At 44.3% G+C, this 27,789-nt stretch overlaps 1 pseudogene; it reads left to right on the forward strand.

Annotated features, from left to right (window-relative positions):
• Positions 1–9,101: 9,101 nt before the first annotated feature.
• On the forward strand, positions 9,102–21,221 carry LOC103691852 (gamma-aminobutyric acid receptor-associated protein-like 2 pseudogene; annotated as a pseudogene).
• The last annotated feature ends 6,568 nt before the right edge of the window (positions 21,222–27,789 follow it).

A 27,789-nucleotide genomic window follows, 5' to 3' on the forward strand; every position in this document is an offset into this window, starting at 1 on the left:
CACAGTTATCTTGTGGGTGGTGGACACATAGATATTTGCTATTTTTGCCATTTTTGTCTAAAATCTGAGTCAATTTGGGGAACTCTGAATTAATTGTTGATTTAAAACAAACATGGCTTGTGCTGGGGAGGTAGCGTAACCATTAAAATACCTGTCACGATGATATGGGGACCTTCGTTTGGTACTGGAATCTACATAGAAATCTGTATCTGGTGCATTTGTAATCCCAGCACATGGGAGGTGAGACAAGCAGAACCCTGGGCCTTGCTGAACAGCAAGTCTAGCCTAACTAGTGTGTCCCAGGTCCCAGGGGAAGGCTATCTCAAGATACAATATAACCACCCAAGGTTGATCTCTGGCTTACACATATAAACACAGCCACACACAAGCACCCTGTTCCCCCTCCAAAAAAACCCTGAACAAACAAACAAGTAATGCACATCAGCTGCTAACTAGCACCAAAACAAGCCCCCAACTGGCCATAGGCATCACAGTTAGGTGTACTTCACAGCTGGCTCTGACTGTGTACTGAACGCTAAAACATCTCAAGATTTTAAGAAACCTGATCCTGGTGAGAATTTTTTATGGTGTCTTCATGAACCATAAGCTAGAGTCACAGATTTTAAAGGTAGAAGGAACTTGGGAGAGCTGAGCCTTCCCTTTGGGTTGGAGTCAGGGCAGTGAATCAGTTCAGGTCACCCAGCGGGCCAACAGTTACACATGACAGGGTTGGACCTTCCGCACGAAAATGGATTTCTCAAGCGGAGGGTAGCTGTTTGCCAATGGCAAAGAAATTATAAAAACAAATTCTTGGCTGGAAACTTGAAAGGATAGGTTTGGAATGTTATCTTAATGCACATTTCAGTCTTGAAGTCTCTTGTCATGTCCAAGATAAAGCGCTCTGTTTATATTTTATTCATTTCTACGCAAAATGACTTCTGAAGCTACATGCCAAGAATCCTCACTGACAGAGTGTAGTTCACGTTCCTTTGACTATATTTCTTTTTTTCTTCCAACAATACCCTGTTTTATGATTAAAATACTGCTCTCCTGTGGTTGTAATTTCTCATCATATAACTGATACAATTACAGAAACACGGGATTGAGTTCAAAATTCTTAAGGAAACAATTTTCAGATTTGAGAGAAAAGTCTTATTATCGAAATACTTCCAGAAAACATTATCAGACACATGGAACCACTGGGTCATCAAACGTATTTCACGTTAACTTATTGTCTAAAGTGTAGTGTTCTCTGGCATATGACTGGATCCACGGCTGTGAAGATTAGTACTGGGGCAAAAAGCAATAAAATGCTTAATTTGTCATTGTCTCCTCAGCCCATTGTCTCCACCTAGCCGGAGTTAGACACTTAGAAACCCCAAGAGTTTATCTCTTCTAGTCCTGATAGTCTGAGATACACATGAGTGACCAGCCGGTGGCATCAAGCAGTTAACCCCCACTGCATGCAAGGGTCATGACTGCACAGAAAGAAAGCAATCAGAATTAGTCAAGTGTCCCGAGACTATAGAATGTTGCAGGCAGAAGGGATAAAAAAAGGGGTAAAGCTCACATAACTTTAACAGCACATGAACCTCATAAATGTTGTAGAGAAAGCAAGGCTCAAGTAAAATGCTACCGGGGTTCCAAAAGGGAGACTGCAGGCATAGTTGCTTGTGAAATAAATGCTATTTTAGATGAATCCCGAAGACCGTGTGTGAGATTCTTTAGTGAGGGTCTGAAGAGTTTTGTTAGCTTTAAATATCTGTGTTGCTCACCTTTATGCAATGCAGCATCTCTGGATGGGCAGTGGGCAGTCATTTTCCTTCCCCCCTGTGGACACTTGGTTTCCCTGTCCTGCCTTCTTCATGGATGTTTTCAGGAAATCTGTGGATGGTCAGGTCAGGTCCTGAATGGTCCTTCTTGTCTGGCCGGCTGTTCTGAGTGGTTCCCCTGTTTCTCTTTGTTCAGTTTCTCTCCAGCATGTCCAGGGTCTAACTTTCTTTTGTCTTATCTGTGGGCTTAGATATTTCACTCAGTTCAGAAAAACTCTCAGCTACTTCAAAGATCCTCTCCTACACTCTTTCCTTTCTATACAAAACTCCAATTAAATGACTACTGGGCAACCTCTTATTCTATTTCCATATCTTTGGCAGTTCCCTGTTCATCCCTTTGGGGTTTTTTTCTATTTCTTTTTATCTTGCCTTTCAAGATATTTTCTTCAGGTGGCTCTTCAGTTCACTAATTGCCTTCATTAAATTAGTTTTACTTTTCAATCTCTATCTCTCTCAAAATTCAGGTCTACCTGCGTACCCCAGAGGTTCTTTCATTGTTTGCTTTTTATAGGTTTTCAATCCTCATTTATTAAACTATTTTACTATTCCTTATTAGAAAGGCAGAAAAAATATAAGGTGAAGACTTTAAAGATTTAAATATTTTATTTTTTAATAATATGGATATATCGCTATCTGAGTATTTATACATGTAGATATCTATTGCATAACTAAATATCTATACACACATCTATGTATCTCCACACATATATGTATATATATGTATGTATGTGCCATGTGCACGCCTGGTGCCCACAGAGGCCAAAAGTGGGTGCCAGATTCTCTGGAGCTGAGGGAACCGATGGCTGGAAGCCACTGTGTGGGGGCTGGGAATGGAACCTGGGTCCTCTGCAAGAACAGAAGTGCTCTTAGCTGCCCCGTCTCTCCAGCCCCAGAGATGAAGACTTCAAGCCCTGAATTCACTCAGTAGCTCTCCACACGGAAGCTGATGGGAGACAAGTGACTCACTGACCCGTGCTTCAGCACCCGCCTGCCTCAGCCTGCTCCGCCTGCCTTTTAACTACACTTTCCCTGCTTCGAGGAGCAAGTTCAGACACGCCTTTTCATCTGTAAAGTTGGACAGCAATAGTACGTACTACTTGTTTTACAGAATGCTTATGAAAATTAAGTCGAAATTAGAAGACTCTTAACAGCAGTGCCCAGTACATAGCAACCACTGTGCACTTTATAAAACATTATATCTAATGATTCCAATATTTGCATACGTTGGAGTCTCAGCCAGATGCTGGTTTTCTGTCTGTGCTTAGTGAGCTTTGATTTGAACTCAGACTTGATGAAATACTCCAGACTTTCCCCTTTTGTTACATGGGCCTATTTCCAGAGTCTGGAGCCCGGTTCTCCACCTTCCCAGTGCTTTGACCCTTTAATACAGTTCCTCATGTGGCGAGCCCTGGCCATGAAATTGCTTTTGTTACTACTTCAGAACTGTGACTGCAACTGCTAGACGCAACTTTAATTTTTTAAAGTCTACTTTTAATGATGGTTCTTAAATGCTTTAATCTCTCCTTTAGCCCACCACCCACCAGAAGTAATGGGAAAGAAAGGATATGGAATAGGCGGTGGGGTGAGGAAGTGGACCTGTTTAGTTGTTCTTTGGAACAACCCTCATCTGTGCTGTCTATGTCAGCAGTTCAATTCACAGGTCAGCTGTGGCAGCCCAATCCACTTACAAATACTTCATGGATATATCAGCCGTCCAGCTTGATAGACTCTGGATAGCAAACACAGCACTACCTAGCAAAGACAGCTAGGCCTCAGCCTCAGCCCCTGCACTAGTCAGTAGGAGGGACCAGGAGGGACACTAGGAGGGGCTGGGCCTCTCTCAGGGAGGCAAAGATCATAGCTAGCTCTATAAGCAAGCCAAGCTCAGCCTCTGTCCATTGAGCCCTTTTTATACTCCCTCCAAACATCGCAGGTCCTCTTCGGGTCTTGCCTCAGCACACGTCTTGACTGAGTACGTTTGTCTGTCTCAGCTGACATCACTGGGTCAATCAGTCAGAGTCTGTGAAAGCAGCAAGAAACTGCGGCACACCACGAGAAGTGTTTTGATGTGTTTCTTTCTATGGAGTCCCTACAAGTGTAGCTCAACTACGCAATGTAAGGTGGACCAATACATGTCTGTCACTAGCGAGGAATCCTCATGTGTCCTTCTATGTGCTTGCTTCAGCAGAAAAACCTTTCGCCTGTGTCTGCTTCAGCAAAACGTTCCTTCTCGACACGAGTCTGCCTTAGTCTTTCACCTGTGTCCTCTTCAATGAAACGCTCCTTCATGTGTTTGTCCCAGCCAAACACCATCCAACACGACCGATTTTCCCAAGAACCCTGAAGTTTTGTAATGTAATTGTAATGTAAATGTCTCGCGTGCAGATTATCTGATATTTGGTCTCTGTGAGTCACAACCTATAGGTTGAGAACCGCTGGTCTAGTACACTGTGTCTGGATGGCGGATCTCTGTGGTTTTCCACCTGTGAAGATGTTTCTACTTCTGCTGGGAGATACGGGTGCCCTTCAACTGTTTGGGAGTGCCTGACCTAGTGGGAAGTCTCAGAATCTTCCTTTCCCACCTTGCAGACACTCAGGCCTGATGTGTTGCTCTGAAAGTTTTTCTCTCTGGGCAACCTAATTCCCTAACACTCTGCTCTTCACTCCGGTTTCAGCTGGTTTTCTTGAGGGACTGTTCTTACACTGTTTTGTTACAAACTACAATGCAGTTAAAAATGATCCCGGTCTTTTGTAACTGGCAAGGTCTTCCAGTATTTCGTGATCAGTACTGCTTGAAGCTACCTTCTGCTCGTATCGGTGGTCACACGCTGCAGCAACAAACAATCCCAGTCTTTAGCTACAGCTCAGAGGTAAAGGTGTTTCCTACTCATGCTCTGAGTTACAGGAGAGAGAAGGTAAGATTCCTCACACACTGGCCAGGAAAGACGTTTATCTGGAAGTAGGAGCACATGTATCTTTTCTGCTGACTGTTGGTTGGTCAAAGCAAGAGTGACGGGGCCACGGATTTGCCTAGGAAGAAGGGAGCCGGGACGTCAGTGAACGCTGCCAACAGCTCCTACATTCTTTTTTCACCCAGCCTCAGGAGCAGTTCTGTGTTTTGACATATTGTAGGTAACCACACATTTAAAATTATCATATAATGCTCAACCATCGCTGTCATTGTAAAATGCCAGTTTAATGGATCATGACCCAGCTTGGTGGGGGTTAAAACTAACTTTTATCATTCACGGTTTCCAAACAAACCAATTTGAAAATGCTCAGCGCTTTCCTGACTGTAGAACTGACACACGCTTATCATTCACAAGCTTTTCAATTTAGAAAGTGAGTAAAGTGTGAGCGGAGCTTTAATGGATGTGCACTCCACAGGGGAGAAGGATGCAGCAGTAAAGGGGTTGGAAGGTGTGGGAAATAGTCACAGAAGTGGTTGTGTTTCCCAGCACATGGCAAATGAGAAGAACAGGGTTTCAATGCCAACCAAACATGGAGGGCTCCTTACACGCCTGGAGAGAATGCCATTTAGTGGAGAATAAAAAGCCCCTGAAAACTCCTGGGGGGGGAGGGGAAGATAGAAGGGCAATCCAGTATTTATTGCATATTTCTTTGGGCACTACTTTAAGAATTAGGATTATGAAAGTGAACAAAACAGTTTGTTCCTTTACTTAGCCCGCTCTCCAGTAAGAGAATTGAAATGAACCTAGGAAGACTGACCCAGACATCAGAGAGATCAGATACATACCTGAAGAAACTACATTATGGCGTTCCCAGCCAGAGCTCAGGGCATCCTGAAGCAGCAGATTGGGGATGGAGATGACAGGGAAGGATTGTGTCAAGAGGTCTTTGGGGATGGCATTATAGAAGGCGCCAACTTCCAGATATGGAGACAAGGGAAAAGAAAGACAAAGACCATCTGAAGGTTGTGGATGTAACCATCAGGTAAAATAGCGCCGCTAAGTTTAATTAAAATGTCAGGAGGAGCACGTAGCTTGGGATGGAGAGCAGAAGGTGATGTCTGGTTCAATGTGTGCTGACTGTGAAGTTCCTCGAGTAGAAGGGATCCAGCAACAAGCGGATGCATGGAATCAAAACTCAGAAGATCTGTGGTCAGAAACCAGAGTCCTTGGCACAGCACTGATAGCTTCTTCCTGTCCCCTTTGAGAAGGGTTTGCGGATAGGTGCTGACAAGCTATGCTTCGAAACTGTAGAATAACCACATGCAAATGACAAAGCTTGTCTCTATAGGAGTACAACTATAAAACCATCCCTGCATGTAAGCTTCATCATAGTGAACAAAACCCTGTCCATCCAGATCTGGTTTTTCATGTCTTCAAGGCTTGTTAGTTTCTGGGGTCCTTGCTATGAACTAGTCACCCTTTGAACAGACAGTGCCACACCTGGCATGCTCTGGGGAATGCTCTGACTGGCTGGCAAAGGTGGCATCCAAAGCAGTCATCAGGCTGGAATGTGGTGGGGGTTGAGGTCTAATTAGATCAGGAAAGAGGGCTCTGAGCAGAAAGCACAGAGTCTGGCACCAGACCAAATGACTGAGGTCTTCAAGGGTTGCTAAGCTTTAGGATGGATATCCCTTCTTGTTTGTTTGTTTTGCTTTTGTGTTTGTGTTTTTGTTTTTGTTTTTGTTTTGAGACGGGATTTCTTTGTGTAATCTTGGCTGTCCTAGAACTCCATCTGTAGACCAGGCTGGCATTAAACTCATAGATACCTGCCTGCCTCTGCCTCCTGAGTGCTAGGATTAAAGGCCTGTGCCACCGCCTCCCACCTAGCATGGGTATTCTTACGTACAACACGTGCGCCAAAATTTAGTATGGACAAGTCAGTCTTCATTGGGAATGATAGTTAGAAAGTTGGTGTAGCAGTACAATTGGCCGAAATATTAAATTAATACCCTTTCTCTTCACATCAGCCAGGCATCCATACTATGTAATGCTTGGCATGGAGTTTTTAAGCGGGCAAAAATATCAGATGCAGCCACCTTTCTTTGTGAAAGTTTTGCCTTTGGTATCTTATGGCACAAGACCTAAAAATTGCTCAGGTGGGCAACTCTTATATTTGTAAATTTAACAAAAGAAAGTTTGAGTTAGATGCATTAATCATTCTGAGTATTGGTACGTGCATGTTCAACAAGAACTAATCACAGCACTCACATTATCATTTTAAAGAAATGTTGAGCCTTGAGGGACCATGCCATGGAAAGGGAGGGCCAAGGGAGGATGCCAGAAATGATAAGTCTTTTAAGGCAGGGCCTCACTGTGTAGCCCTGGATGTCCTGGAATTCACTATATAGACCAGGTCAGCCTTGAACTCACAGAGAGCAGCCTGCCTCTGCCTCCTGAGTGTTGGAATTTGAGACTGGTAGCACCACATAGGGCCTAATAATGACATTTCTTGTATAGCTGAGAGCCTAAAACAAACAAACAAACAACAACAACAACAAACTAGTCCCATGGAGTTTTACCAGGACCGTCTGTGTGACCACGGGGTTGGAACTATCAGTTGGAGCCTGTGGCAAGGACACAAGGACTGCCTCTTCCTCTGAGTCCATCAGTAGCCAAGAGTTCAGCACCACAACTCCCCTGGAATCCACCATTACCTGCTGACAGGCCCAGTCTTGTCTTGATGCAGGCAGCCTAGCTGTGGTGAGATTGCCATTGTGACAGCTTCGCGATGGCCTGAAGACAGCATTCCTCAGTGCTTCTCTGTGTCTTCAGCGGGGTATTTCCTTCCTTCTCCCTCTTCGGTGACAGTCCTTGAGCCCCATGGAGGGTGGTATAAATGTCCCATTTAGTCACTCAACAGCCCTGAATCTCTACCTTTATTGTCCTTGACAGGAAGGTAGGGAAGGAACTCCAGACATGAGGTGATTACGGGGCAATTTCAGGCAAGAGGGAGATAGATGGGAAAGAGTAAGTGAACTAAACAGGCTTTCTGCATATACGTAATCAATCAAAGAACAAATTTAATCAATGGAAACGGGAACCTTGATTCTACAAAAATCTGAAAAGCTATCCTGTGGCATCCATCACGTTATATCACTTAGTCTTATAAGCACATAGCAGGCATTTATTGACCAATGGAGAAAGCATTTTCAAGGCTAACTCTTGAAGAAAAATGGGAGATCTAATTCTGAGTGGAAGCACAAGGACTTGTGTCCTTGTGTCAAGCAAGACTGAAACACCATCCCCAGGGGCAGTCACCCCGGGGGGCGTGAGCAAGACCTAGGATAGACCTAGTCTATCCTAACATAGACTTCAAGGCCATGCCTTGCTCTGGGCAGAGTTGGAGCAGGAACTTTCTCCCTGCAACAAACAATGGGTTGGGTTTGGTGTCAGCTAAGAGCCTGGCCAACCCCTAATGTCTCTGAACATTGTCATTTCTGATTGGCACAATGGTTAAATGTTTTAACTATAGTCCTGCCCTTGGGTTTCTTCTACAGGAAGACAAGTCCTTAAAAGTGTTTAGAAGACAGGGGTAATTTGGTTTGGGAGAACAGAAGATTCACACAAATTCACTCACACTGTAGTTGTTTATTGTTTCTAAATATCCTCCTGGTTACTTCAGGTGCAGTTGCTGTGTGTGAATAAAGCCATCTTCCTCTCACTGGCTCTCTGTTTTGGTTCCCATTTGCTAACCTTCTCTGAACCTTCTCTCCCTCTACTCTAAATCATGAGCTGTGACCAATTTCCTTATCAGTGGGGAAAATAAGAAGGTTTTTATTCTTCTTCTTAGTGTCCAGGATTCTTTCCTGCTCCCTCCCTGTTCCTCCTTGGAAGAAAGCTGGACGTGAAGGGATGCCAAGCTCCCAAAGCTGGAAGTGGTAGGTATCCTCTCACTTCCCTGTTTTCCCTACACTCATTCTCTCTCCCACTCTTTAGCACCTCATCCTGCAGTTCTTCTGCTACTATTAGACTCCAGTGTTTGTGCAAAATCAAGTTATCATTTCATAAGTATTATTGTACCTCTCCCTCTTAAGGCCGGGAGATGGATTTTGCTTTCTTATGCACCACATTGTCCAGCACAGCACCTGACACAGAGAAGCCTGGTGGGCTCTAGCTGTCAATCATGTTCTACACAGCACTAGCTCTCCCTGACCCACCTCAAGGAACAACTGCATGAACCAGAGGATGCACATGTAACCCTTGATCTGGGAAGTAAGACTTCCATGCACAATTCTGACCAAAGAGTCTTAGGGACTAGGAGTCAGAAAGTTTGGTCACTGGAGAATCACATGGAACTATGGCCTCTAATTGTGACCTTGGGACCATGTCAGTGCAGGAAGTTCATCTCAGTCACTTGATGACTTCTAACCTGTGCTGGTTGTGGCTGCAGGTGCCTGCAGCCCAGCAAGAGAAATCGAGCAGAGAAACAGAAAGAGGTGAACATGTGAGGCATGTGATGACTGATCTTCACTGTCATCTTGACTGCATCTGGAAACAACTAAGCCCCAAGCAGCTGGGCATGCTCATGAAGGATTTGCTTGACTAGATTATTTGAGGTGAGTAGACACACCCTAATCTGGGCCACCGCTTCTGGGAGCAGCCTACATAAAAGGACACAGAACTTCTTGCTTTTTGCCTGCTTATTCTCATTCTCCATGACAAGTTCATCCTGTTCCTCAGGTTCCATTACTGGTGTTGGAACCTATGTCTTTGGGTCACAATGAAGATGGAAGGCTGGGACTGTGGTACCAGATGAGACATCCAGTCCTGTAGGATGAACAACTACCAGATCTTTAGCCTTCCGGCAGGAGACAGCATTGCTAGACTACCCAGCTCACAGCTTGTAAGTCACTCTAATAAATCAGTTCTGTTCCTTTAGAGAACCCTAACTAATCCCTAACAGTGCCCAAGGCAAGACAGAGGATCTAGGCAGCACACTGACAATGCTGTGCCTGCTGCAGTAACTCAAGGTCAACCCTAAGCCCAAATTCTGCTGTGGCCTAACTTGCAGAACCAAGCTTGCATCAGAGGAAAATGTGGTGGAGAAGCTGAAGCAACAGAGGACAGACTAAAGACCCAGGGACAGAGCAGAGGCCTGGCCATCACACCACTGTGTTTATCAGCAGCCACATGAGCCAGTTGGTATAGTCACCATGGAGACATGACCCAGGATTGGTCCATATCATAATGACTCTTCAGTTCTATGGCTATAGTTTGTCCCAGCTCCTGTTCATACAATTGATGGTCAAATCCTGAGCTGCTCTGACATGTATGAAACCCTTCATGATATCAAGACTCTCCTGTCCCCATATCTGCTTTTCCATGTCTTTGAAATGTCTGATTCTAAGTTTCAATGTATGTGCGCACACCCACACACACACAGGCATGCATATGCATACACGCACATACATGCACTTTCATGCACATGTGCATATATGCATGTACTCTTGTGCATACACACATTTTCCTTTATTTCTCTCCAGTAGTTCTGCTATCATCACACATACTAGTCTTGGGTCAAAACTGCTTATCCAAACAAAAACATGGTATCAGACCAGGAGGCTAGAGTAGAACAATGTGAATCACAGTGTGTCCTTGGCATGGTGTAAAGTGCTCTGTTCACTGGCTGGGAACTGCTGCAGGACTGTGTAGAAATGCTGAATGGCGGGGCTGGGGATTTAGCTCAGTGGTAGAGCGCTTACCTAGGAAGCGGAAGGCCCTGGGTTTGGTCCCCAGCTCCGAAAAAAAAAAAAAAAAAAAAAGAACCAAAAAAAAAAAAAAAAAAAAAAAGAAATGCCGAATGGCTAAGAGTAGCCAGTGTATTGTCTTTGCTGTATTCGTGTCTGAGTTCATTCTGCATTACTGTGATAAAATAGCTGAGGCAGACTCACTTTAGAGAGTAAAATGGTTTGCTTAACTCACAGTTCTGGAGTACCAAGAGCATGACTCATCAGCTGGTCCTTGCTGAGGATGCCAATGGTGGACAACAGTACCACTTGTCACAGGGTGAGGTCACATCCCTAGAACAGGAGGCCAGAGCCACTAGGGTTCCACAATCCCCTTTGAAAGATGCACCACTGAATGATCTAAAGACTTCCCACTGGGCCCTATCTCTTAAAGTTCCCGCCCATCTCAGTGTTCACACATAATGCACAGGGTATGTGTGTGTGGTTTCTTTCTCATATGAACTTTTGGTCATCACCTACATCCAGTCATAGGAAGCTATCATCTACCAAGGGTATTCGAAAGTTAAAACGATTTCCTTTAAATGTATCCCAGTGCTTAAATGAGAGACTTTCCATTTCTGTACTACCGGCCAATCATCACCTGTATGTCTCTGACTGGGGAGTGGAAGAGAGACTGATTAAGGAATTGGCTCACACACTTAAAGAGGCTAGCAAATCCTAAATCGGAACGGTAGACATACGGCTAGAGACACAGCTCAAATCTAAAGGCACTTGCTGACAGAATTCTGTTTCTTGGGGGGAGGTCAGTCCTTCTGCTACTAGAGACTTCAATTGATTGGATGAGCTCACCCATGTCATGGAGGGTGATCCATTTCCCTCAAAGGCTGCTAAGTTAAATGTTAATTTTATCTTCAATGCCTTCATGGGAGTATCTAGGATAATGTTTGATCATATATCTGGCTTCTAAGGCTTCGCCAGCTTGACACATAAAAATATCTATGGTACCAGCCATCTCTGATCCTAGCAGCAGTTTCTTGGTTTGTGTTTGTTTAATGAGCGAACAAGGGGCAAATCTTGCTGACTTTGTCCTTAAATTTAGGGATAGCCTTGACCTTTTGCTCAACAGACATGCTGAACTCTCACGTGCACCTTCACACACGTCCAAGAATGTTCTTCTGAGTCTCACCAGCAACACCCCCAAGCTAGAAGCACCCAGAATGCCTGTCAGCACTGTGGCTCCAAACACCAGCGTTACAATGAACAGGTGCTACGCTTGCATCCGGGCACCCAGGCCGGGAGGGCCTCACATTTACAGATGGAGACAAAGAAGCAAACGCAAGAAGAACGAGCTCTTAGTTCCATTTATATAAAGTTTCAAACAGATGTGTTGAACCTTATTCTGTCCATTAGTAACGTAGAACTGGCTCCCACTCAACTCAGGAGAATGATTTTTCTCTCAGGTACCAAAGAAACACTGACACCTCCTGACACTATACTGGCTAAGCTTCACATTTCTGTATGAGTGTCACACTTCAGGTAAAAAGACTGAACAGTTTTCTCCAAGGGTCCTCCATATCAAGTCCTAAAAATAAGACTGACCTACGCATCAAAGGACTTGTGGCTAAGGGTCTTCACTCTGGTCTTGCTGCCCAACAGCTTCTACTTGAGACTCTTTTCCATCTCACCTCTTCCTCCAGGACAGATGTCTCCATTTCAGCACTGTGGCTAGATTTACAATGTAACCAGTTTAACAGTTGGGAGTCCTGAAATTCAGCCCCAGCGGAACTTGCAAAACAGCTGCAAAAAAGATGAATGTCTCTCCTGGGATCAAAAGCCTGGAGGGTTTTCAGGGAAAAGTTCAGTAGTGTGTGCATGCAATGCCTATTTTAAGCAGAAGGCCCCATTAGGGTTGAAGCATCCGTCTATCTCATCATTAGCTGGGAGAGCCTTAGGCTCTGAAAGACTCCCCATTGCTGGTCAGAAACCTGGAGACAGAGGGCAGGCTGTTGGGATTCAGAGCTTCTGGGATTCTGAGATGGCAGCAGCTTGCAGGGCAGGTGTTCCCTTGAGCCTCTTTTCATACCTGTAAGTTAGTGCTTGAAAACGTGCAGTTAAATTCACTTTCTACACACTCCCCATCCACACACCCCCTCATTGACCAGAGATTAACAACTATCCCAGGGAAACCCAAAGAGAAGCTCTAGACAGCTCACATCAGATTGACTGTCACGGATACTGTCTTCACTGAGGCTGTTTAAACTCTTTTGGAGTAACATTTATCTACAATGGGGTCATTTTATAGATTCATTAAACCTACATTTTCTCTTAGGCTCCTTTCCCCCAGCTCCCCTCAAACCCTTCTTCTAGTCACACACTCTAAAAAACCCCTTAAGCCCCAGAAATAAATCTCTATAAACTGCCAAGCATTCAATCAGGCTTTTACTCTATCTCTTTGCAATTAGAATAAATTTACTGCTTGGAGAGATGAGGGGAAATATGTAAGGTACTCCTTGGATAAATATACTCCAGTGAGAAAAGTAGAGGCTCTGTTAAAATTATCTCTGTAAATTCAACAAGAATCAAGGTCACGGGAACCGCCACATACCAGGGAACGTTAATTAATGGGCCTGCAGCTGGTGGTACCACTTGGCTGCTCTGCTCCAGCTGCCTGCTCTATATTTCTCTCATTTGTAGGGCCATTCTTGGCCCAAATCCCATCTCTCTCTCTCTCTCTTTTTTCTTCCAAGTACATAAGTCTGTCCTGGAAGGATGCCAGCTTTTCAGAGCACGAAGGAGAGTGCTGTTTCTTCTGTGTTTTTTATCTCCCCGTTAAAAGGAAGGCCACTCTATCACCTCTGGAGCAGGAATACTGGCAATCAGTGATGGAGCTGCGGCCTGAGGTCAGTGTTCTGGCGTTGTGCGCTAAGCCAGCGAGGTGAAGCCCTCTTGTATCTTCTCCTCCAACAAACACAAATGACAATTGAAATCTCCTCTCTTTGTTAACTCTGTGGATTTTGTGTTAGGGTAGGCTGGAGGCAAGGCAAACTGTAGTCAGCATATACCTACCACCTTCGAACTTCAGAGGCAGGAGGAAGGAAGAAGGAAGGAGGAAGGAGGAAGCAGGAGCTAAGAGGCCAATGGAGAGGAAAGTTTTCCCAGGGTCAGAGGAGTATACACACCATTTAACCCTACTGGGAAGGGTTAAATGAGCAGTCATGTTAGCCAGAACCTGGAAAGGGGTTAATTACAATGTAATTCCACAATGTCTGGCCCTTCCTGCTATGCTTTGGAAAAGTTGCACACCCATAAACACCACACACACACACACACACACACACACACACACACACACACCAGAGAGAGTGGAGGGAGGTTGATTTAAGAAAATCTGTGTTTGAATCCTGATCAAATACTAAGTAGCTATGACAACAGGCAGTTTAGTTAGCCCGTCTACACCTTGATTTTCTCATTGTAATACAGAACTCTTTACAAGGTGTCCGTCCCACTGCTCTCTAAAGAGGTGCTGCATATGGAGTCTCAGGCACAGTACCGGGCGTGTCCGTGGTCCATGACTTTCTTCCTTGTGACTACTGGGGTCACTAGCTATAACTAAGTGTCTCCGTGGGCAGCAAAGGATGAAGAAGTGGGTTAGCCTCTGAGCTGATGGAGTCAGTGACCAAAGCACAGTCTCACTTGCAGCCTGCCTTGTTTGTCTTCTCCCTGGAAGCTCTCTCCCCTTCAGCTTTGCATTCTGGAAGGACTGGGCGTTCTTCCACACAGTGACAGACATGCGGATCTCGCCCAGAAATAACAGTGAGAAAGCCTGACTCAGCAGTTTGAAGGAATTCTCCAGGTAGTCATTAGGCATGAACTCAAGGCAGAGCCCTAGAGAAGGCTGTCCCCATCCCCAAGACAGGAGGGCCATCATCCACTTGGGCCAGTCTAGGGCAAGGGAGACTCAGCTTCACTGAGCCCCTAAAGGAAGGAAGGATGTTGGAAAAACATTAGAAGGTTCTCTGTTACTTCTTTCCAAAGTGTAAAATGATATTTGGGCCTTTAAATGACTTGGGAATTTTTCTGAAATTAAGGAATATGGATTTGATGGAGGCCTTCGGCGGATTAAAGTTTTCCTTTTCTTTGAAGCATTTCAAACAACTTTAATCTGCTCTCAGAGTGCCGCTCAATTTGCCACGGCATTCTAAAGTTTGCCTCTTGTTTTAAACGCATTTGCAGAAATATTCAGGGTACAACAAAAGGGTTAAGGTTGCTCACGTGAAGCCCAAGATCTTCACAGAGGCCTGGCCTCTGAATTGCTTAAAAGACATCTAAGATTTTTGTTTGGTTTACAGCATAAAAAAATTCACCAAGTAGCTGGAGAGCTGGTTCAGTGGTTAATGCTGTGAATGTTCTAAGTGCAAGGTCAGCTCCTGGTGTTCACATAGGTGGCTCACCTGCCTGTAACCAGCTCCAGGGGAATCTGACACCCTCATCTGGGCTCCAAGAGCACTGCATTCATGTGTACAAATTCTCTTTCTTCTGTGGGTCTGTCTGTCTGCCTGTCTCTATCTGTCTCTCTGTCTCTGTCTGTCTCTCTGTCTCTGTCTCTGTCTCTCTGTCTGTCTGTTTGTCTCTGTCTCTCTCTGTCTCTCTCTCTCTCTGTCTCTCTCTCTCTCTCTCTCTCACACACACACACACACACACACACACACACACACACACACACACACACACACAATCCCAGAGAAGAACCAGAGTTTGGACCCCTTCAAATTCTCTAACAGGATCATGAAATAACCAAAGTTGATGGGCTCCCTGCTCCTGTCCTTTTAGCCTTCTAGGACAAATGTTCCATAATCCTTGTGATAACTTAGAGGCACGAGCTTAAAGATTGAGGTAAATTCAGTTGAATGGCTGGCATCCTACTTCAATGTGTGTCTGTTCATACATCTGCAGGGGCAGCCATTCCTAGTCATTTTGAGTCTACGGTGTATTCTGACCGAATTTTCATCAAGCCAGAACCCAAAACCTACCCACGTCTACCCTCTTCATCTTCATAGTACACAGAAGCAGGATATTCAGACTTATTCTAAGGACACAATTATCTGCAGGGAGGTGACCTGCAGGTCTCTGACAAAATGACATGGTTTGGGGGCAGTGTGGCTCATATGTAGAGAATTGGACTGTAGTCTGGACCATCAGCCGTGAACCTTCATTACTACCTCTCGTGCTCAGCTTTGAGGTGAATGGAACCACACTGTATCCAAACCTGTGAGTGGCTACCCTCACTTTGTATGCTATTCCCAGTCATCTATGTGACTCATACCTTAGCTCTTTGTCTCTTTTTAATCCCAGGCTATTGAGTGGTATAGACACAGCACATTTTGTCAGTTCAACTGTGAGTGGAGACTCAGTTTTGTGAATTTTACATGATGACAGACATCTGTAGGAAGGCGTGTGGCTGCTCTTATTTTCCCTGTAGACTATACATGCTGTATCCAAAATACATGGTCTGTTTTCCTATTGGTGAGGATGGCCTACTGAGCCCCTACTCATCTTCTACTACCAAAGATGGTAGCACAATGGAGAGGGTTTTATGAAAATGGCCTTATTGTGGCTCACAGTTGTGATGGACCATGATCAGGGGAGCTCATCTAGTGATAACCTTGCTGGCAGAACCCCAAGGTAGGTGAATGGTGTAGCCTTAGCTTCTTTTCTTAATGATGTGACAAAATACACGACAAGAAGTCGCTTAAGGGAGGAAGGGTTTATTTGCAGTTCAAGGGGATACAGCCCATCATGGTGGGGAAGGAACAGCACAGGAGCTGGGGTCTACTGGCCACGTTGTACCTGCATCTGGGAAGCAGATGAAAGATAGAAGAGGGTGAACAGAAAGTGTAGCTGGATTCTAGAAACTCAAGGAACTCTCTCAGAGATGCACTAACAAGGCTCTGCCTCCCAAAAGATTCCAAAGCAAGCCAACTATTCAAATGTATATAGCTATGGGAACATTTCACATCAAACCACAGTATATTCCTTTTCTTAAAGCAACATACTTACAAAATCATGAGGACAGTCAACAGGCCCTTCACCATACCTCAAGTAGAATAGTTCTCAGATTTACAGAAATCATCTTTCATGGTCTTTAAAAGCAACTTTAAGAGGCTGCTTTTATTTATTCTATGCCCATTTTAAAGATGAGGAAACTAAAACCAAAGTTAAACAGATAATCAAAAGGGAGCCTAGATGCAATCATAGGAAGGCTGGCTGGTCTATGCTTGGAGTACTTCACTGGTAAATCCTGTCCCTGCCAGTCAGGGTGATTGTTATGTTGCAAAAGTTTTCCTGGGAAGATGAAAAACAAGTCTACTCACCCCAGATAGGGAGCCTATGACAGACCAAAGTACAGATACCATCAAAGTCTAACTTGGTCAACCAATGAGTTTTATTGGGCTTACCTACAGGAGTGTGGATTAGGAGCAGAAATGACTCACAGACAGTTGCATCAACAAAGCCCACCCCAGCATGGGTGACAGCTCACAAAGCTGGGACCTAGAACACACTGCACAGCCTGCAGGCAGCTCAACAGAGTGAAGAATGTGCTTTCTTTTAGACCAAGACACTCTGGTCTAAGCCTCTCCAAATAGCTCAGGGGGTTTCTGCTTCTTCCAGGCAGCTAGCTTGTCTGGTCTCAGCCTCCTCTACTCTCCATTTTATTGTTTAATCTGGTAGGGAGGAGCCTAGTGAATCTGGTCAGTTTCAGGGACTTCCTGAAGCTTTTTTGAGTTCTTTACCTTCTGAGCTTCCCTGAAGGATGGAATGTTTCAATCTTGAGGAAACTGTTACATGACAGAGATACAATCTCAGAATGGATACTGAAACTCTGAGAGCCTGCTCTCCTGAATCTGTTTTCACTTGTGAGAAGGCTAAGTATGTCTCTTGATGGAATGTCTGTGGGATTTAAGGATGCAAATGTGATGGCTCCAATCTTGGCACACCATAAAGGCTCCCCAGGTTGAGGGTGCAGGCAGTCAGCATGGTCTACCTGTGCCAGTAGGGAGAGAAAATCATGGTTGTTAGAAACAGATGAGCTCCTGGTGCTATAATATTCTGTATAAACATAGAGAAGAGAGACACTCAAGGTACAGCTCATTTCTCAAGGGGAAAAAAAGATCTACCCCACAGTTAACTGACTTCTGCACAAGCATGCACAAAATCATAATAGAAAAAAATTTAAAGCAACAGTTTATGTTATGTCAAGTATGTCTTGGGGAGAGGAGCAAAACCAGAAATTAAGCAATAACTTCCAATATCCTAAAACAAACACCAAAGGTTCCAAATGTTAAAAATAGCAATTTTATATTTTTCCCCATCTTCTATAATTTTCTACACAGCATAAATTGCTTTTTCAAAAGGCTTTTTGTTTTAAAAAGCATTAGCTATACGCAGGAAGTTGCAAAGATAGTAGGCCAGGTCCTAGTACTGGGTTTCCCCTCGGTGGTTATAATCTTACATTACTGTGTCCAAATGGAATCCAGGAAGTTGACATTGATACAATCAGTGTTTGCTATTCTAACCCTGAGAGACTTGTTAGTACTGAAACAAAGAATCACAGCCATTTCTTCCTCTAGAAGCTCTCTTTCCTCTGGGTCTTTAATTCATACCTCCACCTACCAATCTTAACCAATGGCAACTGCTGAATTTCTCCATTTCTGCCATGCTGCTATCTGTAGGCTGTTCATAACTATGTAAATAAAATCATAAAATATTTGACTTTGAGATCAGCTGTTTCCAGTCAGCAGGATGTCCTGCTGCCATTAGCACTGGTGGACAGATGTTTGTGTAGATAGGAGCTTTCATTACTCTGGGATAAAAGACAAATACAATTGCAGAGTCCTACCATGGATAGGGTATATGCTCAGTTTTTAAGAGAGTACCAAACTAGCTTCAGAGAGGCTAGACCATTTAATGCAGTGATTCCCAACCTTCCTAATGTTGTGATCCTTTAATACAATTCCTCATGCTGTGGTGACCCCCAACCATACAATTATTTTTGTTGCTACTTCATAACTGTAATTTTGCTACTGTTACGAATTGTAATATAAATATTTGTGGTTTCTGATGGTCTTAGATGATCCCAGTAAACGGTTCACTCAGCCCTCTAGAGCCCACAGATTGTGAACCACTGATTTAAGGTCTCAACAGCGACACAGCCATGATCCGGCTCTCTGTGTTCTCGCCATCGTTTTGGGGAGGGGACTCAATGATGTGATCTTGCTGGGTAGCCTAGGCTGGCTTGGGAGTCTCCATCCTGCTGACTCAGTCTTCTACAACTGGACACCCCTACAATTTTGCTTCCCCCATTCTAATGGAGACATAGTGATCTTTCCATTTCTCACCGGCGGAAGCTGCCGACAAACTTCGCATTGGCTTAGTTTTTATTCTGTATTTTTTCTCCTTCTAACTTTATTGTTTTCAATATCAAATTCTGAGAATTACATAAACACAAAATTGATTCTAGTCTTCGTCAGGACGTATGGTGTGCAGAGATTTCCCCATCCAGCTGGTCATCTCTCCATCTGTCCCTTTCAGCAGAGACTTCCTCGGGGAATTAAAAAAAAACTTTTTTGTGAAGTTTATTTTACCAATTGTTCCTTTTGTACATGTGGGTTGTACTTTTGATATTGTCTAAGAAATCCCAAACTTAGATCCCAAAGATTTTCTATGACATTTTCTTTTAAAAGTTTTATACTTGGGCCAAACATAGTGGTGCACGCCTTTAATCCCAGCACTTGAGAGGCAGAGGCGGGCAGAGCTCCATGAGTTCAAGGCCAGCATGGTCTACAGCGAGATTTCTAGGACAGCTGGGCTACACAAAGAAACCCTGTTTTGAAAAAAAAAAATCATAGTCTTTATTGTGAGAATGGAGGGAGGGCACGCGTGCCACGTCACCCGCATGGAAGTCAGAGGACATCTCTGGGGAACCAGTTCTCTCCTTCCGCCGTGTGGTTCCCGGGATGGCACTCATGTTATGCTGCTCAGCTTGCACTGTAAATGTCTTTACCATCTGAGCCATCGCACCAGCTCCTATGAACTACTTTTTGAAAAGGCATTTTTTCCCCTCTCTTCCTGAATATACAAGAAACAATGTGCACACTGCCGATCATTTGGACCATGAAAAGAAGTTTAAGGGAAAATTAAAATGTTCAGGCAACAATCTCCTGAAGCGTGTTTTGGTATTAGACTTCAATTTTAATAAAAATGTGACCTCTTTTTATAACAGACAACTGGAACCCTCCCACAGTGAATCGCACCAGGGAGAACCAGCCCAGTGCTGAGGGAGAGGTGCCTTGCTCAGTGCTGAGCTCAGCTGGGGGAGTTGCCATTCAGACAAGACCGAGAACTACTGACCCTAACGGTAAACCCCGTGTTTATGAACTGCAGCAGTTAGTCACAGACCGTAATTACTGCACCAGATAAAGAAGCTATTTAAAAGAGCAGGTTGCTACGGCCGAAAAAGAAACAGAAAAGTCTTTTTGAAAATCACCGGCTTGTAACCAAGGAGAACATCAGGTTTGAGGGTGGAATGGATTGGTGTGGGCTGCTGGCATGGAGACACAGGCTGACCCAGCACAAAAGCAGCCAGGCTTTGGCTCTGTTCTGTTTAATCGCAGAGCAGTCTATTGGGGTTTCCTTTCTCTAGCCCTGGCCTGTGGGGCCTTCCAACTGGTAACATCTTCCCAGCCGACTCACTTCTGATTTCTGGGTGTATGGAACTGCCTTGGCGTCATACCTTGACCTGCCTGCATTCTTGGCCAGAGGGTAGCATCGTAGATAAGAGCGATGAACTCCATTGGCTCTCTACACTTACAACAGAACACGATGGTTTCTTATTTGTTTGCTTGTTTTGTTTGAGATGGTACCTCGACATGTAGCCCAATCTATCCTTGAGTTAGTGATCTTCCTGCCTTAGCAACCAAGTGCTGGAGTCATAGGCATGGGTGACTAGGAATGCCTGGTTAGGTTAGTGGGTCTGGGAACATGGCGCAGTGATAGAGTGTATGTGCAAAAGTTCATGGGAACAATCTCCAGTAAACAAACTAAAATGAAAATCAATCAATCAATCAATCAATCAATCATGGGGCATTGGGAATCCATAGACATATCTCCCTAATTCCCATGAAGCCTTCCAGATAGATAGCTGATAATAAGTGAAACTTGACAAATTCTTTTCTGATGTGAATGAACAATTCTGCATTTTTGAGTTGTTATTTCGTGTGTGCACCCCTTGGAACATTATTCAAGTTTCTTGGCCATATGTCTGCAAAGAACCTTACTGTTAGTTACCGAGTAAGGACCACTGTTGTATGTTAGATATTGAAAAATCAAGCGGTTTAAGGAGGACCCCTCGCTGGAACACAGATGCGTGGAATCTGAGAAGATCAGAGAGAAGTACCTGACCAGCTTCCGGTGATCGCGGAAAATGTCTTCGGCTCTCAGATTGTTGACATTGACAAGAGGAAGTTCTTGGTCCCATCTGACATCACTGTGGCTCAGTTCATGTGGATCATCAGGAAAAGGATCCGGCTTCCTTCCGAGAAGGCCGTCTTCTTGTCTGTGGACAAGACAGTCCCACAGTCCAGCCTAACTGTGGGACAGCTTTATGAGAAGGGAAAAGATGAAGTGGATTCTTGTATGTGGCCTACAGTGGAGAGCACACGTTTGGCTTCTGAGCCCTTGCTGGGCTGGGTGCACCCTTCCTGCCTGTGTATCCTGTAAATAACTGGCTGCCCTCAGTTACTCTGCCAGAGCCTTCACACAGACCTACCAGTGCATTTGTAACTGGGTTTATTTCATACTAGAGTGGAAGGTTTTGTTTCCTTAGATCAGTAAATTATCATCCGAGTTTTTCTTTCAGTTTTCTTTTTGTGCACTGTCCTCAGGGCTATATGCTCCAGGCAACCTGTCCTGGGAATCATAGTTAATGAAGATATTTCATAATGAAGGGAGGTAGGTGTGGTTTCAAAGTGACAGGAGGGATGCTGCACTGTCCTGGATTGTGTTTGAAGTGTTAGACCACCAGGTACTATAGGCCCCAAATCCTTAGTGATCAGAACACTGCTTCACTAGATTCTGCCAACTGCAAATCGTGTTGGACTGAGTTAATCTGTTCTTCTTTCTGAGACTATTAAGGTAAATAATTAACAATAAAGCCTCTGTATAAAGGCAAAAAAGAAAAAGAAAAAAGAAAAAATCAAGCAATTTCCCTGGATGATGACAGGCGTGTAAAAATTCCACAAATATTTGGATACCAAGTTAATTACATAATGAAGAGTCACAAGCAAAATAAAGGTCGAGAAAGCATTGGTTAACTGAAATTGTGACTACTCATAAGAAATTGACATTGATTACCATGAAAAGGTACCTATATATATGGAATTAAGGATCAGGCTATCAATTGTCCTTTAAAATTTGATCTTATTTTTTAAAAAGATATTGAGAAAGAAGGGTCTTTAAATATTATCAATGGAGAAGAATATGGTGCCATACACCTGCAATCCCAGCACTCAGGAGGCTGAGGCAGGAGGATTTCTACAACTTAAGGCCAGCCTGAGCTACAGGGTTAGATTCTGTCTGAAGAAAACAGTAAATGAGCGAATGAACAAATTATCAAAATATTAGCAGTGATAATCTGCGAGATTAAATTCTGTCAATAATGTCCTCTGAATACCTTACATTTTGTCTCATTAAGCTTGTATTTCATAATAATCAGGGAGTAAAACCAGTCCCGTGACCGTGGTAATATGACAAACAGAGCTTATAGTTCCTTTTTTTTGTTTTTTGACTCTAGTTTAATTTACAAAATATGATGGCAGGGCTGGGGAGTTAAGAACACTTGCTGCTCTTAGAGGACCTGAGTGCAGTTCTAGCTCAGGCGCTCACAGCAGCTGTAACTCCAGCTCCAAGGGCAGCCGCCAATGCCTCTGCCCGCCATGGGCACCTGGGTGTTCATGTGCAGGAAGCCACAGCAGACATACACCTGCATATAGTTTTTAAAAACTGTTTAAAAAAATCAGTGGCTAAAAATATTCAAAAAGACCAATGCATGTAAGTTGAAATGTGAGAATTCTCAACGTTTTAACCTCCTGCTGGCCAGTTCCCCATCCTCATCACAGCATCTTCTTCTAAAGACACTGTCCAACAAGTGAAAGGAATCATTCTTTTTCCACTCTCAGCACGTAGGTTCCCACAGAGGCCAGGCATACAAATTACTATGCTCTCCAACTCCTGTGAGTCAATCCGAGTTCAAGCTGTTGTTCGTTTTAGCAGTGAGTGGCACAGGCAGCTGGCCCTGCTCCAGGTGCTTGGAATGTTCATCTCTCTGCTTGTGTCTCTCTGTCTCTGTATCTCTCTGTCACTGTGTCTCTGTCTCTCTGTGTCTCTGTCTCTGTCTCTCTGTCTTTGTCTCTGTCTCTGTCTGTATCTCTCTGTCTCTGTATCTCTGTCACTGTGTCTCTGTCTCTTTGTGTCTCTGTCTCTGTCTGTGTCTCTCTGTCTCTATCTCTCTGTCACTGTGTCTCTGTCTCTGTGTCTCTGTCTCTCTGTCTTTGTCTCTGTCTCTGTATCTCTCTGTCTCTGTATCTCTGTCACTGTGTCTCTGTCTCTCTGTGTCTCTGTCTCTGTCTGTGTCTCTCTGTCTCTATCTCTCTGTTACTGTGTCTCTGTCTCTGTGTCTCTGTCTCTGTCTCTCTGTGTCTTTGTCTCTGTCTCTCTGTCTGTGTCTCTGTCTCTCTGTGTCTCTGTCTCTCTCTCTTTGTCTCTCTCTCTCTGTCTCTCTCTCTCTCTCTCTCTTCTGAGTCGTTCCCTACTCCTTGTAGGATTTAATAGTTTGATAGTGACCCCCAAGGATATAATATGGCAAACCATAGTAGAATGTATGTCTGGCAGGTAAGTCTAAAAATTCGAGCCCCAGCACCAGGGGGAAAAAGTTAGGCCTGATCATCCCTGCTTTTTACTTTAACTATTCCTGGGAGGGGAGAGACGTTGGTTAAGCTGGCGTAGCCTCTCTATTCTCCATTATATGCCTCATTCTACTGCTGGCAGAGCTTGCTAGAGGTTTACATTTAGTTTACCGATGCCTAATCTCAGACTGTAAACCAGCAGGGCGGTTGTGTTTCAATTCACCCTTGTTTAGCATGCTGCTAGCCCACAGCAGCCACTTCATCTGGCCTGTGATAAGACGGAGTACTATCAGTGTTTTCCAGTCCTTCATTGAGATGGACTCTAATTTTATCAGTGTTTAGATGATGACAGGTCCAGTCATTTCTTCACTCACTCTTTCGTGGAGTACGAGGTACGTTTCCACTGAGCCAGGGGTTGCTTGGATTTAGCTGGGCACTGGCCATCGTGTTGACTTACTAGATTCTTCAGTCTAGCAAGAAAGACAAAAACAGACAACTATGATCCAGGGAGATGAGGGTTGTGATATGAGTCCCACACAGTTTCGAAGACACACAGATTTCCTGATCTCTCTGAGAACTGCAGCCACCCTGACATCCATTCCAACCCAGCCACTTCTGTCCTTAACCCTCAAGTGAGGCATCTCTAGGCTTGTATGGGGAGCTTGCAGCTCACTTTTTAGGCAGAGGGTACACAGTGGGAAAACTTAGGATGTAACAAAGAAGAGTTTTATACACTCTGTTTCGGGCTGGGGAGGCAAGTCGCTGGGGAGAATGCTCTTGGAGCTTGTACAAATCCCTACATCCTATCTCCAGACCTGCATAAACCAGGCAGGGTTAGCTCATGGTTTGTAATCCTACTGCTCAGGAAGAGGAGGCAGGAGGATCAGAAGTTCAAGGTCATCCCAGGCCTAATGGCAAAAGGAGACAAGCCTGGGATATGTGAGACAGCCCCACTCCCACCCCAGGAAAAAGGACAATTGCTCTTTCTTCGTCTTTCCCTCTTTCTTCCCTCCCAATTTTCTTCTTTTTACACACTCGGATCAGACACAAGACACGGACAAGCAAATGTTTTCTGACTGGATGACTTCAGCAGATTAGTGCTCCTTTGAAAGTGATATTGTTACAACCAGTGCATGTTTATGTGTAACGCAGACACGTCCGTGGGGGGAAGGCTCAAATCCTGGCTATGTCAATTAGTAAGGTAAGAAGTTCAGCCTGGAGCTACAGACCCCAAAGCTTTGGGGACTCTTGATATGGTATAAGGAAGGAACTGGAAAAAAAAGAAGAGACATTTCTTTAAAGGTTGTTTATCTTTTTTTCCCCTCTTCTCTCCAGATCTCCTGGGCTTAACTCCTTCTCCCTGAAAACATTTCCTTACCAACCCAGTTGGGATGGCTGTCAGGCAGGGGTACCTTGTTAATGATAGCAGTAATAAAAAAGGGGGTGGGGGCGTCCAGACGATTAGAAACTGCTGGTAAATCAGAAAGATACTGAGAAAGTTTCATTGTCACCGATGAGAAAACGTTTATTTCAGACTCTGCCAACCGTCTCACAGAAATGAATTAGGGGGGAGATTCTCACAGTGTCCTTGAGATTTCAAAAGATATTTTAGGGTGGCTCATTGTACAAGCAAGCATAAGAACTTGTGTTCAGATCATCGATCCTCTTATGTAAATAGGCAAACACATGGGGCATACACCTGTAACTCCAGCACTAAACAGGTGGACACAGGAGGATCCCTAAGGCTCGTAAGGGAGCCAGTCTAACCAATCAGTGAGCTCCAGCCTCAGAGAGAGACACTGTCTGGAAAGCCAAAGAAGTCAATCTACCTCTGACTTCCGTGTGTGCTTACCCTCACACACAGGCATTACATGGACACATATACATATACATACAACATATACATATATAATCATAGGAATTAACTTTGATTGAATGACTTAATAACCTTTATTACTCTTCATAAATGATGAAAGTAACCCACATGCGCTAAGACACGAATCAAACAAGACAGAAATATATGAAGTAAATAACTCTAAGCCTGGCCAGCCTCTCTTCCACTCTACTCCTAAGAGCAATGTGGTCCAGTGACAATACAAAGCCAGCTCACATGTGGCATTCAAAACAGGAAGGGGAAATAGGTGACATTAATTTTAATCACATATTTTATTTAGAGTAACATGAAAATGATCATTTCAATATGCAATCAAATTACTTATGAGCCATACAATTAGTAAGACTTGTTTGTCATCCTTTGTGCTGGCGTTAGTATCTACTGTGTAGTTTATACTTACACATCTCTCTGTTTGGATGCCTAATTATCTTCGGAAACACTTCACTGTGAATCATTAAAATGCAGTTGAAAATCAGTTCTGGCCAGGAGGTGGTGGCACACACCTTTGATCCCAGCACTTGGGAAGCCGAGACAGGTGGATCTCTGAGTTTGAAGCCAGCCTGGTCTACAAAGTGAGTTCTAAGACAGCTAAGGCTACACAGAGAAACCCTTTCTATTGATGTTTTACAGTTCCAAACATCCACATTTGAATATTTATGCTAGTATTTCCATATAACACAGCCTAAGTAAGGCCATTGCAGAGCCAAAGGGTGCGCCACTAAAAAACGAAAATGAACTCCACCCTTCCCCAGCAGCCTTGTCTTTTCTTATCAGACACTCATGCCTCGAAGTGTTCTCCAGCATCTGTAGATGCTCCAAATGCCTGAATCAAAGAATGTGGGGGGAAGAGGCCTTGAGCTCATCTGTTCCAGGCCTTTTACTTTAGAGGCCTGAAGCATCAAAGCCAAACGTAGGGAAGAGGGAACACAACATATTGGTGGCAAGGCTGGGACCTGAGCAGTTCCCTTGCCCTCCCCTCTCTGTGCGTACATCAGGGGCCGTCCTTATCTCCACAGCATCCCCAGGGAAGGTGGCTCTCCCTCCTGTTCCCAGGACACTCTGCCTATGGCACCCTATCAGTATCAGCCAGCCCGGCAAATCAGAAAACCTTTGAGCAGAGCATCCCACATCTTAGCAGTAAGCAAGACGGGAACAGAGGCTTTTCCTTGCTATTTGTATCCAGAAGAGAACACAATCTATTCAAAGGCTTGCTACAGTTTCAAAGTATGCCTTCCTGTCTCCCCTCTGCTGAGCAAGGCCAAGCCACAGACCCTGGCAGAAGTGCCTAGCAAGCTAAACATTTTGCCTTGAATAGAAGCCACTTTGGGAAGACAGAAGGAGAAGATTTTCAGGGTGGAGGGCACCCCCTGACTTCAGTAATTCAAGCAGGGGTATCAAGAGATAAAAAGGCATGGGGCATGCCAGCAAGGTGGGCTATCTCTGCATGACTCAGTCTCTTGAACAGGGAGAGATTTTCAGAGATTTCTATACTTGAGTCCATTGAGGGCAAATCTAGGGCTGACAACAGTTCTACTGCCTCTACTTCTAAAATGTTCTCCTCTTCCCCATAAATCCCTGCTGTTTTCCTATACCCTCTCAATGGGCCTAGAATGAATGGTCCCCACGTATTTCCTTCAGCTCTGCCTTACTCTCACAAGGAACGTTTTAAAAATCGTTTTTCACTCCACAGCGTGGGTTTGTCTGTCTGTTTGTTTTAAAACCAACCCAGCTGGACATGGTGCTGCTCATCATGATCAGGCTGGTCTCTGTTAGTTCAAGGTTAGCATGGTCCTCATAGTGCGTTCCAGATGAGCCAGAGCTACATAGTGAGGCCTTGTCTCATAAATAAATAAATAGATAGATTGTTAACCCAGACATTTTAATTCTATTTACTTTTCTTTTTTAATAGAGCTTTTTATTTATTGTTATTTATTATTATTGCTATTTATTATCGCCACAATTTGTGTGGAGGTCAGGGGACAAAATATAGGAGTTAGTTTTCTCTTTTCACCCAGTAGGGACTGTGGATCAAACTTTGTCAGGCTTGGTGGCATAGTAATCGATTGGGCCATCTCATGGCCCCTCTAATTTTTCCCTCGTCTTACAGTCCCTCTTTCTGTCCTATTACAAACTTTTCATGATTCTGACACCAACAAGCAGAAATACAGGTAAAGACTGAGCCTCTTGTTTTCCCATGCGTGCCAGAAAGTCCTGCCTCTAACCCTCCCTGGTGCTTTTAGCCCAGACTCCCTTCCCTCCCCTGCACTCTCTTCTCTTCCCCTTCCTTCCTTTTTCTGTTGTTTTTTATCTGAAAAGAAGAAAAGACGTCACGGTAGGAAAAAGAGCCGAGTAAGGCTCCACCTCACACTGTCACGGCACCATTAGGTTCTTTACTCTGTCATCCTAAGCACATGGGCACGTGCCATCCTCTGCATGTGATTCACC

Source organism: Rattus norvegicus, chromosome 3, assembly GCF_036323735.1.
Source record: "Rattus norvegicus strain BN/NHsdMcwi chromosome 3, GRCr8, whole genome shotgun sequence".
In the NCBI taxonomy this organism is placed as follows: Eukaryota; Metazoa; Chordata; class Mammalia; order Rodentia; family Muridae; genus Rattus; species Rattus norvegicus.